We start from the raw sequence: 15,305 nt of genomic DNA, 5'->3' as shown, positions 1-15,305 counted from the left end.
TGCAGTCCTCAGGACAAAGGTGGGGATTAAGGAAAAAACAAATGGTCATTTCTTAAGTATTCTTTTGTAGCTTAAGCTTAATTTATAAACTTGTTTTTGAGGGTGGTTTGGTATGCTGGGAGAACTGTATTAAGCTGTTTTTACAGCTGACTTGATGACATTTCTCTAACTATAATATGCTGTTATTCCAGCATGGCAAAGGTCTGCATAATTCATGTGTGCCCAGCGTAATCACTGGTTTTCTTCTTGTGACAATAAATGGCATTGTACCAAAAGCAATATATCCTGTGTGTAGTTAGTAGTGGAAATAATTATTACTGTGCAGCTTTTATTTCATTGTTTTTCCAGCAGTTGCCACTAGCATGGATTTTGTGCATTGACAGTTGCACCAGGCTATTAAAGATAGTTGGTTTTTTGTTTTGCTTTTTTTTGTGTGCGTTTTTGCTTTTTTTTTTTTTTTGGGGGGGGGTGGGGGGTGGGGTGGGGTGGGAGGTGGGTGGGGTAAGGAGGGCAGGGCAGGATGCATCCTGAATACCGTGTTTGCTTTCTGGAAGCTGCTGCTGTACTTTGAAGCAGAAAAGGGTTGCATCTGATGCTGCAATAAGGTTATTTTCTTATCATCAGAATACATCTAGAACTAGAGAGTTTCTTCAGAAATGCTCCTCCACGTTTTTCCTCTTGAGAAAGGCCCAGGCTCAACACCAGCATCGTTAGAGCCAAGGATTATAAAACAGCAGAAGGGCTTTTTTCTCTGCTCGATTTTGGGATTCTGCTAAGCTACGCTCAGCCTTATTAGATCATGGCACTGTAAAAAGACTTGTGGAATGCTGCAACTGGTTTTGCTCACCAACTACTTAACTCCAGACCAGATGAGAACTCACAGGCAATATGCAATGCATGGGAACTCTCTAGTCTTAAGTTCTGTCCCTCCTCACCCCTCAGTAGCAATTTTGCACTACTGGCTCTGCAAGTAAATCTGCCCTGGATAACTTTCCTTTAAAAGAGGGAAGGTTTGCTTTCCCTTTCTGGGTGCTCAAAAGGACAAGGTATTAAGATAGTTATCTCCCCACCACTTGCATCTGACTACTAGTGTGTAGTACTCATCATACTGAAGTATTGCTGTAAAAAATAAATAAATAAATAATTGTAGAAATAACAGGGGTGAAGAACTTGCTCTTTTCAACACGTATATTCCTCCTTGCTTTCAGAGTCTGTAGAAAAATACCTACTTTCAGTCATAACTGAATAGCTTTTCTGCATTGTGTGCACATTTTTCTCTGCTGTCTCCTACTCTTTAGATGTGACTTATTTTACTGCTAATGGTGTTACAAAAACTGTAGTACTACAGGTGTCATGTGGTAACTTGTAAATAAAATTACTGTAAACACATGGTCAAGTTATTTGTGGTGCTGCTCTGTAAATGTGTGACGTTACCTTAGCTCTAAATCTTAACTGCACTTTCCTGAAGGACCTGCACATTGCACTTAAAGCAGTCTGGTTCTAGTAACAAGTTCCAGGAAACTATGGCATGACAGCAATTATTTCTACACAGTAACTTTGCAACATAATTTTCTAGAAGACAATAAATCAACACTTATGTCAAGCTGATTGTCAGTGGAGCAATAATACATTTTAGGTAAATATCTCTAATAATTCACAAAGCAAGTGGAAAACAAAATTATTTATGGTTGGAAGCAGATAGGAAACTTGCTGTTGTAGGATTTTGTCCTTGGAGCTTATCAGCTCCAGTAAAGGACTCTTTTCCTATCCAACTGAGAGACCGGTGGAAAAAGTGGTAGCGTTCTGAGCTGTGTAGAGAAGACAAAGTGCTATGCTTTAGTTAAAAACATAAAAGATCTGCTCCCCTGCTGCATTTTGTTCATGTTTGGTATGCAACAGTCAGAAATGGAGCACCAAGTGCTGGGTGGCTGGGTCCAGAGGTTTGCAGGAAGGAGGAAAGTTATGGCAGGCACTGCTAGGAGCCGATGGGGATGTGTTTATGAACAATATCCCCTTCTTCTTCTAGAAAGCAGTCCTGAGGTGATCTAATCAGCAGTCAGATGTTAAGCATTTCCAAGCAATTTGCCTTCCTGTATGCATGTGTTGTGGATGGCCTGTCCTTAGTGCAGCAGTAGATAATATTTAAGGATTTTTGTGCCATTTCTTTGGGGGATGGATGCATCCCTTAGTCAATCCTACAGCATGCTTTAAGAAAATATTAAAATGGCTGAATTTCCTGGAGTACTGCAGAGGTAAGAGATTTGCTGTTCCCAAATACCTGAGGCTGCAGTCAGTTGTCTTTTACATATGCAGGTAAAAAGTGTCTTTCTAATCCTTACCAGGGAAATAGGCCTTTCTAAAAGGTATACCTGAGTTGGAAGGGGAAGCAGAGGGATCAGCTCTTTGAAATACATGGTCCTTGAAGCTGTTCCTTCCATCACAGCATCCCTATGGAATCATCCCCTGCAGTTTTCTCTTCCATTTCCTTACTGCTTCATCCTTTTTTTTTCTTTTTTTCTTTTTTTCTTTTCCTGTCAGTGCAGACTGAATGCTGTTTCTTTGTCTGTGAGTAATTAGATTTTCCTCTCTGCCACTATTTGCATTCACCTGGAAGCAGTATTCACTCCAGCTTTGATTTTGTAATCAATTATTATTATTTTCCTCTGAGGACAGTCAATAGCTGATTTTCTTGTAAGGTAAAATGATGCTTCCTTGTGAGATGATACTAGCCAAGGTTTTTAGTACCTTTGGCTATGCAGGCTGTGTTTTGTACAATGGACTTGTCAGAGAGATATATCAAGAAGGGTTTTGCCTTCCTTGTGTATTGTGGTGATGGTCATTGAGTGTATTAATTTGAAAAAAAAAAAAATTTTTTTTAGCAAAATTAAGGTTTAGAAAATGTTTGGTGCATTCATTTTGAAAAAATAATTGTGCTAATGCTCTGCAGTGTAAGCACAGTTATTTGAAGGAATGGGCAACAGAGCTCCAGTGGCAATCATGCAGCACTTGCACAGCATGTAGTTTGGAGTTGTTTTGGAACTGCTCAGGAGGGGAAAAGCAGAAAAGAGTTGCAACTCTGGTGAGCCAAAAAACACAATGTGATGCTGTCTAATACTGTTAGCTATATTCAGAATGTAAATAGCACTAAGCATATGAGCAAAGAACAAGTAATTTCAAGATGTGGATATCCAATACTTTGGGCCAGACTTAAGATACTGCCAGCCATATTCTGTTGAAAGTGACTGTATTAATGCATTTATTTTAGACTATAGCTTCCCTTCATGTTTTTATTAAGTAAATAAGAATATTGCTTTCCTTTTACATCAGTCATTTAAAGTAGAGAGAAAGAAATCACCTTTCAGTGTTGCTCATGTCTTCGAATGACTGGATATGCCAACGTTCCTGTTCCTTAGCTTTCTACTGCTCTTCACCTAATTCTTCACCTTATTCTTCCCTCTAAATATGCTTCTCTGCAGCTGTGACATACAGTCCTTGAGAGCCTGATTCTTTTTAAGGGATTTAGATTAATTAAGAGGCAAATACTTACCATGTGGAAACATTTCTCTGGAAACTATTCCACTTAAGATAGATCAAACTGTTTCTGAAAGCAGGAGCTGTGACACTGTAGCTTGTGGCCTTTTACCTTAAGGGGCAATTGAGCCTATTTACAGCAAGCATATCAAACTAAATATTTAGTTCAGAGAATAAACATGCTCAAAATAAATGCAGTACTTCTCAGAATAAAATATTATGCCCATGACAGCTATTGAATGGAATCTCTGACACATAAAAAGCAACCAAACTACAAACAAACAGGTACTAGAAAACAGAAATGTCTTAGGAGTAATCCTCTTGATTGAATGAAGTCCTTGTGTGTAACAGAGTTTGTCTGAAGGTGCTGATTATAACCCAAGTGTTTTTGTGGGTAGAGGTGGGCAGCAACAATGAAGCTTGTAGCATTTCTTGTATAAACATTGCTATCTGCAAATTGCCACACACCTCCTCAAACAAAGATAGCAATTAATTAACCAAGAGAGGCTATTTCAGCTCTTAAATTGCTTATTCCAGATATTCGAGTATTACCGTGGCATTCATTTGCACTGAGAATGGATTCATGATGACATTTTTGTGTTAAAGCACTGAAATTTTGCATGTGTGTATTTTGTTTTTACTTAAATGTATGAATCACTTGAATGCCTAGTCATTTTCAATGTAGGAAAAAAAAAAAACACATTTCAGTGATCCTACATTGCTATTGTCTGCTAACCGTACTTGAATTTGGAGGAGGGAAAACCTTATTTGCTTTTCTCTTCAAGTGCACGCTTCTATGCCCTGGATTATTTTTAGAATCTTCAAGTAAACTAGTAATAATGACAAAATCACTATCTGGTCTGTTCAGGAATAATAAGTACATTTGTATACCCTTTGCAACTACTTGTGCAGTGAGGAGCTAGCTAATATCTAAAAAAAAAAATTAAGAAAATGGATACATAAATCCAGCTTGTGCTCTCCTACAAACACAATCCCCATATCGTACTTGCAACTATACCACAGGCTGGCAGCTTCCAGAGATTGGTAGTTGGCAGATGTTATGATGCTATTGAGTGTTTTTTCTGATGCCGTAGGGTTTTGTTAGGTCAGTCCAAAAATATGACTGCCCCAGTGCCCTGTCTCCCTCCGCAAGTAATAGGTGGTGCCAGAGGTGCTTTACCTGATGTGCCCTTCCAGAGATTTTACCATTTTTCAATTTGTTGTCTCTTGTAATCCGTTGTTCTTCTTCAGTCCATCCTGTTGGGAAGGCTTAAACATTGTCCTGGAATTGGATTAATGCCTGGCCTTAGCTGCAGAATGGGCACTCCAAAGGGGACGTGGGCCAGCAGTGGGTGCCTAGGGAGAATGTAAGAACAAGGCGAGTGTATTTTGCCAGAATGCTTTCTTGAATGTGCAGAGTTTATGGCTCAGAAATGTTTTCCTATTTCATAGGTTTAATGAGCTGTCTACTTAGAATTTTATTTGTATTTCTAATGGCTTAGCCAGTAATTATTTTGAGATCTTTTTGTAATTCTTTGCAGTTACATGATAGCTTGTGTCAAATGTATGTCAGGATAACACAGATAATCATTGAAAAAATCAGGTTGGAAGGAACTTCTGAAGGTTATCTGGTCCAACCCCTGATGATCACAGTGAAGATGTGGTGACCTGCCTGCCTCTGGACTGCACAAGGCTGAAGAAGACCTACTCAGAAAGAGGAGGATTTTGTAGATCTTTAGTTCTTACTTGCTTGTGTCTTACACTGCTGATTTTTGCAGGTCTTAAGAAATACAGCAGCTGTTAGAGTCAGAGACTTGGGCATGGAATTTACCATTTCACTTTTATTTTTACCCATACTTCAGTCACGTTCACCTGTATGCTATACAGGGTGTTGCTCCTCACAACATTCTTTTTCTGTTTTGACTGGAAGACAGTGTTAGCAAAGAATGTCACTTATGTTTGTACAGAGCCTTTAGCTGCTGTGGAGATGCAAACAATAAGCCCCTCTGTGCTGTACAGGCTGCCCTTCCTGGCACCATCAAGGATGATCCTGGCTGGAGCACACAGGAGAAGGGTGCACCATCGTAGTTTGTGCTGTTCCTGCTCTCGGGCTAGCATACCATTCTTCTTGGGCTACCCATTTGCACTTTTCAAGCACTGGGCTTTACACATAGACACAATCTATATTCTAGAAATTAAAAGCCATTTCATGTAACGTTCATTATTCATTTTGTCTGTAACAGGGCTATAAGGTATCCAGAGAGCAAAAAAGAATGGAGATAAAATTGCCCTAGAAAAGACATAATAATATGTTTTATTCAGCCTCCCACTAGAAGCCTTGTCTCCATGAAAACCCTAATAAAAGCTGTTAAAGGAAAAGCATAACTATAGCTTAGACCTACGTACTTCAAAGCTCTCCTGCATATTCCAGGAATTGTAGAACTGTTGGACCTGTAATTGTGCCATCTGCTGGTGGAAAGTAGCTACGAATATCATTTATATAAATAACCTTGCTGAATGACTGTTAAACACGACTATTAAATAGCAAAAATTATGATGATAACACTTAAGGATGTTCTGAAAAAAAATTGTATAAATTCTGTAGAACTGTAGCTCCAATGGTTATCAAAGGCTAACCTAGCAACTGTTTAGGGTTCCATTCACTTCAAAACAGCGAGTGAATGATTTATGTTCTTGTGTGGTGGTTTGTTGATTTGGTTTTTGGTGGTAGTCTATTTTTTTTTTTTTTTTTTTAAGCAGGCAGAGTCATAACGTGTGTGCAGTATGACTGGTCAAGGTAGTAAATATGAGGATTAAAAGAACATTTTGTGGGATGAGGACTGATTTGATCACCCCTTCCCCCCCCCCCCCCCCCCCCCCCCCTTTTTCTAGTTTCTGGTATAGGTCTAAGCAATTCCAACCACCTACGAATAAAGTATAACACTCTGTTAGGGAATGAGGCACAGAAGCATGGTGAAACATTGGGTACTTTCTTAATATAAATATTAATGAATAGTATTATGCTAGTTATGACTGTCAAATTTTGTACAATCTGTTCTTCGTGTCTCCTTACCTTTCCACCCCTTTTCATACGTACTGACATAAGTATCAAAAGAGTAATTCAGGATAAAGGATAGCCATTTTTTTTTGCAACTGAGAGAAAACAGGATTGGAGTTTGATTATATGAAAAATCAGTAAGCTGTTGTTGTGGTTTAAAATCCCTGTTTACATGTGAGTCCGTCTCTCTTGTAATTATATCCAAGGAATTGCAAAATCTTATTTGTAGTCATGGAAAAGCATCTTGCAGGAAGTTTCTGGATACTAATGTTCAGGGTATCTTGTTGGTTCTAGCGGTGATTCTGAAGGCTTTGCAATGTTGTTTATTCACTTTTTTGCACCCAGCTCAGAAAGGTACTCCACCTACTGTGTAATTCTCTGAGCTGACAAAAAAAAAAAGCAGATACCACTTTTGTGATTAAATGTGAGTTACATTGACTTGTACTTGTGTGCTCCTGCCTGAGCAGCAGGTTTGGTCCTGTCTCGTGCCTCACTGAGCTGTGCAGAAGTCTTGAGTGACTTTTTTTAGAGCCCAAAGATTTGAGGTTCCCCAGAAATAAGGCACTGGAATGTGAGTATTTTTTAATTTCTTGCAAAAAGGATGGCTGAACAGTGATTTGATGAGGATACTTGGGAGCACAACAGCAGAATCCAGGATACAAAATGGATTTCAGTAATGAACACCTGAGTATCAACATCTCCAAAACTTACGTACCAATTCACATGGCATTGCAATATTTGCATTTCAACCCTGTATTACCAGCCAACCTCCTCCTACCCTGGCACACTGCAGAACATGAAGCAGCAGCATTCCCTCTGGTTTTATTTTAAGGAATTGTTATTGCACACTATGACATATGCCTGGCAGCTTTCATGTTTAGTGCTGGTTGCTGCTGTCTCAAGCAGATGTAAGATAGCCTTTTATAGTTTCCTCCCACCCTTGTTCCAGTCATTCAAAACACAAGCCATGCTGTGGCTTTAAAGGTTAGAGCCCCCTTTGCTACAGGCAGGTCTCCCCCTTCCCGTCCTGCCCCCTTCACTGTGCTGCCTCACTGTGCTGAACCGGTGACTGTGCCAGGCTCAGAAAACATTTTGACAAACATGTAGCTACCAGAGCAGAACAAAATAAGTATTCAGTAGCTGTGTGGCACAGTACATAGCACAGCGTGTACTGTGTGCATAGCGCCTTCTGACCAAGCAACACACTTATTTAATGCAAATATTTTTTCTTGGTACAACATCTTGCAAGGATTTCTTCATATAAAACTGTACCGCAGCTGTAAGCAAATTTGATTTATGAAATGGATATGATGTACAGCAGAAGGAGTGAGACTTCAATACTATTAACTCACTATGTGCCAGCCTTGCCAACCTGCATATATTTTCAGATTTTTGAGCATGTCTATGGGAACATAAAATGGAAATCTAGATATAGAACGTGCTCTAGTTTGACACATATTAAAAGGTAAGTCTGCTTTGTTATTCACCTATGGATATCATGGATAGTCTACATGACTTATCAAGAGATTCTCCTTGCCAGGAATAATTTCCTGGGACCTGTGACTCCTTTGAAACAGGGACTTGCTTTGTTTCCACATCACATCATATGGATCATGGATACATCTCTGATATTAAGATGGCCAAAATACATGCACAGCTCGTCCCATCCTGTCAAATACCTAGCAACTAACTGACTGGACCAGTTTCTGGAAACACAATTTGTGTGCTCTTGATCTCTGCAATCTTGCATCTCTGACAATATTTCTAAACAGAGATGAATGCAATTTCTCAGTTTCTCATGTGACCCTTAGAAGTGCTGTCCAATAATATACAAGGTGATATACAACAGAACAGCAAATCCAGCATACCCTGTCTGGTCACTGCCTTCCTGCTGCCAATGTTGAAGGCGCCAAAAGTGAACTACTCACTGAAGAAAATATGTAGTTGTGCTATACACTAAAACATGACCTTGTATAACCGAGTTATGAACAAGGGCCTATGATGTGGTCATTGACTTCAGATGTTGGCTACCTTCTGTAATTTCTGCTGTGTCTTTTTTCCTTTTCTATGCCAAGTTTGTGGTTCCTGTGGTCAAGCAGTCAAATCAGGGCAGATACTGAACATACTTATTCAGGTTCAGGGATGGCAAGATAAGCTCTGCAGGCAAGAGACTGACTGAAAGGTGTCTGCTTTTTCTTCAGTATGGATGCTAGCATTTTATTTAATGGCAACCAGACAAAAAATATTTGCATTAGAGAAGCAAAAAAAAATGCTGCCAATTTAAACAACAGTAGATCTGTGGTTATGTTTTGGCAGAAAGTCTAGGCAGTTTTTAAAGCTTAGCTGCAGATCATTTCACTGGCCATACCAAGTTCAATACTGAACAGCAATATTACTGCAGGTTGGGGTTCAAAAGTACTGATAGATACTTGCTCTCACTATGCCTTACCGAAGCTTCTGTAATGAGGAGGATGATCTGGATGAGGGGATTGAATGCACCCTCAGTAAGTTTGCAGATGACACCAAGTTAAGTTTGTGTGTCAATCTGCTCAAGGGTAGGAAGGCTCTGCAGGAGGATCTGGATAGGCTGCACCGATGGGCCGAGGTCAACTGCATGAAGTTCAACAAGGCCAAGTGCCGGGTCCTGCACCTGGGGCGCAATAACCCCAAGCAGAGCTACAGGCTGGGAGAGGAGTGGTTGGAAAGCTGCCTGGCAGAGAAGGACCTGGGAGTATTGGTTGATAGTTGGCTGAATATGAACCAGCAGTGTGCTCAGGTGGCCAAGAAGGCCAACGGCATCCTGGCTTGTATAAGCAGCAGTGTGGCCAGCAGGGCTAGGGAGGTGATCGTCCCCCTGTACTCGGCTCTGGTGAGGCTGCACCTTGAGTACTGTGTTCAGTTTTGGGCCCCTCGCTACAGGAAGGACATGGAGGTGCTCGAGTGAGTCCAGAGAAGGGCGACGAAGCTGGTGAGGGGCCTGGAGAACAAGTCCTATGAGTGGCTGAGGTAGCTGGGCTTGTTCAGCCTGGAGAAAAGGAGGCTCAGGGGCGTCCTTATTGCTCTGTATAGGTACGTTAAAGGAGGCTGTAGCGAGGTGGGGGTTGGTCTGTTCTCCCACATGCCTGGTGACAGGACGAGGGGGAATGGGCTAAAGTTGCACCAGGGGTGTTTTAGGTTGGATATGAGGAAGAACTTCTTTACTGAGAGGGTTGTGAGGCATTGGGATGGGCTGCCCAGGGAAGTGGTGGAGTCACCATCCCTGGAGGTCTTTAAAAGACATTTAGATGTTGAACTTAGCAATATGGTTTAGTGGAGGACTTGTTAGTGTTAGGTCAGAGGTTGGGCTCGATGATCTTGAGGTCTCTTCCAACCTAGACAATTCTGTGATTCTGTAATCAAATACTGTGATTGACAGCATTATACTGGAAAAGAGGTGATGCATGTTGCCTCTCTCCATGCTACCCCAGCCTGAGAGACAACATCGATTGTCTGCCTGGATGTCTGCTCCCCGAGCAGGGACACCAGAGACGGACACGCACGTGTCTAGCTCAAGTGCCAATTTATTGCTGCGTAGCATTGCTTCTTATACCCACACACGCGACCACCCCGGATACCTGTGATTCGTCGCTCCACCCACTGTCCCTCCCAGTTCTCTCCCACAATGCATGCACTGATCTTGTCTTTAACTTGTCTCCCTATTTCTCTGTTATCAGAAACATTCACCCCATTTGTTCTAAAAGTTATAAAGGAAGTTCACATATTTATCTATCAATAATTATGTAAGAGTGTTTTTAAGAAGTTGACTCAGACATCTATTAAAAAAATAAATACGAGATCGGCCACAAGGTGGAGCCAGTACAGTAGCAGGCGTATCTTCCCAGTTGAAGAAAACGTTATGTGTTACTTTGTCTCCCTCGGTACTTCAGTAGTATCAGCATCTTTAAGAGGATTGTTCACTTTTCACCGTTACTGAGAACGCATTGGAGAAAACCAAAACCAGGTAGTTAGGGTGAAGAATTCATATACAAAGTAATCCATCCAACAAATGAAACTCTTGCATCTAATCTGATCAAGAAAGCTATAAATCTTCGATGCTTTTTTCCTGACACTGACCTAAGGTAGCCTTTGGACTCAGTTGCATTCTCCGTGGGTTTATAAAATTAAGTGACTTGAGGAAAAGAAAGAATCGGGGGGGGGGGGAGGGAGGGAAGGGGGACAGGGGAGAAAAGGGGCAGGGGGGTTCTTTTAAATAGGTCTGTGGGGTGGCCTAGCATTTTTATTAGGCTAATTACCATGTTATTTATTCACAGAAGTCCATTTTGTATATATTCTCTTAAAGGCAATGATTTTTCAAATCTAATTTGCATTTAAGCTACTCGAACAACTTTGCTGTAAGTTCCTAGTAAGTTATTGAAAGTGTTTTTACAACTCAAAAAATAAATTCAAATCAGCATCTCTGATGTATCTGAAATGCTATTTGCAATTCAGGGAAAGCAAAAGACTCATCAAAAGTGTATTTCCATCTCTATAAGTGTTCTCTGGGCTTTAAACTTTGCAAATCTGCTTGCTTAGAAAGAAAGATGAGAATAAGAAAGTATTCATGTTCTTGATGTCAGAACATCAATTCTGAAATGCATTTGGGGATCCTAATGAAGAATCAAATTAGCACTTGGCAATTAGCCAAACAGATAGATATGATCATCAGGCTGTCAAAATAGGTAAAGAACAGTCCTGTGTTTGACTATTGGAATCCACAGTTCAAGAAATCATTTGATAACTTGGAGGATGATCTGAGAAAAGATGTAGAAACAACTCATAAGTTGAAAAATGTGTTTTATAAAAAGCTACACCCAAAAGGAGGTGTATACTAAGTTTTATTGTCTCTAGTCTTATGGATGAAGGAATAGAGAGCTGAAAGATAAAACCAAATACATTGAACGGAAAAATAACATGCATATCTTTTATTGCTTAGAGTAATTAATGACTGGAACAACAAATTAATTTGTGAACTGAGACAGGATGCTCCAGGATGTTTTCCTGATGGTTGTCCTATGATTCTGTGCTTCTGCGTTCTGGTTTAAATGATGAGTAATATAATGGCAAGTGACATGGCTTCTAACTTACAACAAGTTACAGTGGTCCCTTTGATCCTATTTATCTGTGAAACTACAGTATGCTTGTGCTGGATGCTAACCTAGACGGGATATAAGATGAGAATGGAAGTGTAAGTCTAGGTTTTAAAATGAGAAACACACCTCATGGAGGAAAGAGAAAGAAAGAGAGAGAGAGAGACAGAAAGAGAGAAAGAAAGGAAGAAACTAAACAAATCCTAAACAGAAAAAGCTTGAATCCCTGCCTTTAGCCAACTGTTTTGCATATATAGGCAAGCATATGCAGAATGTATTTATACAAAACATGTATCAACAGAAAATGAATTTCTAGTTTTCTACAGCTCACAAAACACAGGTTTAACTTCTCAGATATGTAATAGCTGCCTAATATAGCCAGAGTCTGGAGCTACATGAAGGAGATGACAATCCTACATAATGGTGGATTTTACAATATATACGCACATTGAAAGAGCTTCTATAATTCTTTTCATTCTACTACCTTTTCCTTTTGCGTTAGAGAAATGTAGCTTCTGGTTTCTTTATTGATAAATACAGACAATGCATGCTAACATCTGGATGTGTGCTTTAAACCACTATAGTCCTCATAAAGTGCAATTAGTTTGTATGTGTTGTTGTGCTGGTTTATTGTGTTGCCACTCTTATTTGCATGCTAAATTGAGATTCAAATGTTCCACTACACTGCATAATTTATTCACCAGGAGTGAATAGCTACAAAACTGATGATATGCCATTTCCAGTCTCGTCATGATAAAGGGCTGTCTGATTCTTGTGTACAGTCCAGGTATATCTCACTGGAGGTACGACCTAGCCCCCTCTGCTTTCAGAATCACCCACCCACTTTCAGAGGTTTGGAATAGTTCTGTCTTTTCAGATGTTGGATATGATCTAAAGTCCCCAAAGCAGCTTGGGATAGCTTATAATAACCATTACTCTTTCAGAGATCAGGGGAATGATACAGAATCTCAGGGCTTCCCAATTTACTGAACTATGTAAGTAGCTGCTTGCAGTCCCTGCAGTCCTCCCACTTTTGAGCAGTCAGAACTTCATGAGTCTAGCATCCTTTTCTCTCCACAGCTTACCTAGTATGAGAAACAATTTTCAGGTGTAAATACGGCTGACACTTGTGATCACCCTTTTTTTACTGTGCTGCTATCAAATGGACAGAGGATGATTCTCTTCGTTGGTCTCATACTTTTGTTTAAAGGTGTATGTAACAATCAAATACTTACTCTTAATGGTTTCAAAAATCATGCCAAATGAAAAGATAGTAATTTCCTTGTTTGCCCTAAATATCTCCCTGCATACAGTGCTAGACAAATAACTAAAATATGCGGTAACAAGAACCAGTATAATTTGTTTATGAACTAACAGTGAGCTGCTTTGCAATTAATGCATAGTATTATCTTTTCATATTATATAATCAGAAGTTTGTTCTACTTTTGTCTCTTCCCATAAGTTAACGCCACAAAGTACCAGCTAGCTAGTACCAGCTAGCTTTTTGTTTGTTTGTTTCTTTCCCAATTTCATTTTAAAGACCAGCACCCTTTACAACATTCATTATATGTCAGCTATTCCTATATTATACTCCTTAACCTGGCTGCTGCCAAGAAGATGTATGTTCCTTTTCTTGGAGAACTTGGGAGAACACAGTGTTATAAAGCTGAGTAACTGAGAAGAGCAAGCTTTTTTTCTTTTTCTTTCTTTCTTTTTTTTTTTTTTACCTAAAAAAATGTGTTTGTTTTTTTTTTTTTTTTTTTTTTTTTCCCTCTTTCTGTTGTCTTCTTTCAGCTAAAGCAAAGACCACAGATCTTGACAATTCTGAGACCAATTGATTTTTTTTTTTTTTTTAATTGGTTAAATCTCCAAATGTTTGAGGAACAAAGGAAGGAATGATCCTGAAATTCTTTCTCAGTTTAGATGCCTTTAATAATATTTCCTGCCTCTACTTGTCACATTTGGAGTTTGTCTAGTTTCCAAAATGGCTTATGGTTTCTAATAAAATTCACCTACCAGTTCTCTTTCTAACATGCTAATCCACAAAAACAATGACTGAGTGCCAGCTCTACAGCTCCTGTAACCCAGTGAATTTCAGAACTACAGACCATAACTTTGATTAGAATCCTTAATAAGAAACTGTAACACATCCCTGCTTCTATTACAGACTGATATTTAAACTGCAGTTTCTTGATGCAGAGCATGCAACAGAAGCATAGGCAAGAGTTGTCAGACTGTCAAAATCAGCACCATTAAAGTGCTGAGCATTATATTACTGATGATAATATGGTTGTGATATAATTAGGACACTACACAGGATTTAGTAGTAGCAGTAGTATGACATCTGCTTTCCTAATCAAGATCAAAGCTCAATTGTGAAAGGCAGACTTCACCCTAAGAGTTTATAGGCCAAACACCATAGAGATTGAGGTTTAGATTAGCTTGAGATTTCTCAATTTCTTCCATGCTTTTTAAGTTTTTTCACTATCCCAGTGGATTACACACAGTACTGTCAAGTACATCATGTTGTACCAGAGGTTCATTCGTATAAGCAACTTTAACCTGCTACCGAAGGCATTGAATACATCCTTGACATGTCTTTATCTTAAAAAAGAGAGAAAGAGAGAGAAAGGGATGGTATTCTAACAGTGCAGCTTGTGTATTTGTTACTAGGGAAACAAATAGCAAAGAGAAAGAAACCCTCAGTGTCCTTGTCATTTGGATCTTTCAGTGGAGAAGCAGAGCTTGTGTTAAAACAATGGAAACATTGTTCTACTTTCAGGATCCTTTGCTGTCCTCACAGAATGACAGACACTTCTTTCTCCTCCTTGTCCATCTTGTCATCTCTGAAAAGGAGAACCACTTCTATGCTCAGGATTGGACTGCTGGCGGGGTTTTTTTATGCCCCATGTAGAGTTTAAATCCTGTGCCTGTGTAACCTGTGCAGTTCCTAACACCTAAGCCAAGATCACAGCGCATCTCTCGAGGTAAACAGAAGAGACACCAGGTATCTGCATCCACTCTGCAGAGAAACATGTACGGCAGCACAGGTGGTCCCAGGTCTGCACTCCTTTGAGTCAGTACTGAACCAGAGCAGAGCACCTGACCAGCAAGACCCCGGAGAGGGAAAGGTACTGCAGCATCTGTCACATCTCAGAATCAGGACGCTGAGCAGCCAACAGTCACTGATGGGGTCTGTGCGCATCTGGTATCAGGGCCTTTTGGGTTTGGGGGCTGGGTACTGCGACGGGAGCTTTGCCACCAGTTCAGCGAACCAGTGACGTACCAGTCACAGCTTATGTGGACTGACACAGATGTGGGATGGGGAGCACTACCTGCAGAAATCAATTTTTTTTTTTTTATTGTGACCTTCTACTTGTTGCTTAATAGTACTCATTCCTAACCAAAAAAAAGAAGATAAAAGTAGAAACTATGGTAAACATATTGTGGTATGGTACTGTAAAACACAATATAAATATTAATTGATATTAAAAAGCTGAAGCATAACTTCTAAAATATGCATACAGAAGTATTTTTTAGACAATGGTATGGGAGCAGGCTGAGTGTGTAGGGTATAGAATCAGCTGTAC

This window comes from Aythya ferina (assembly GCF_964211825.1).
Source record: "Aythya ferina genome assembly, chromosome: 17".
NCBI lineage: Eukaryota > Metazoa > Chordata > Aves > Anseriformes > Anatidae > Aythya > Aythya ferina.
Note: the sequence above shows the minus strand (reverse complement) of the source record.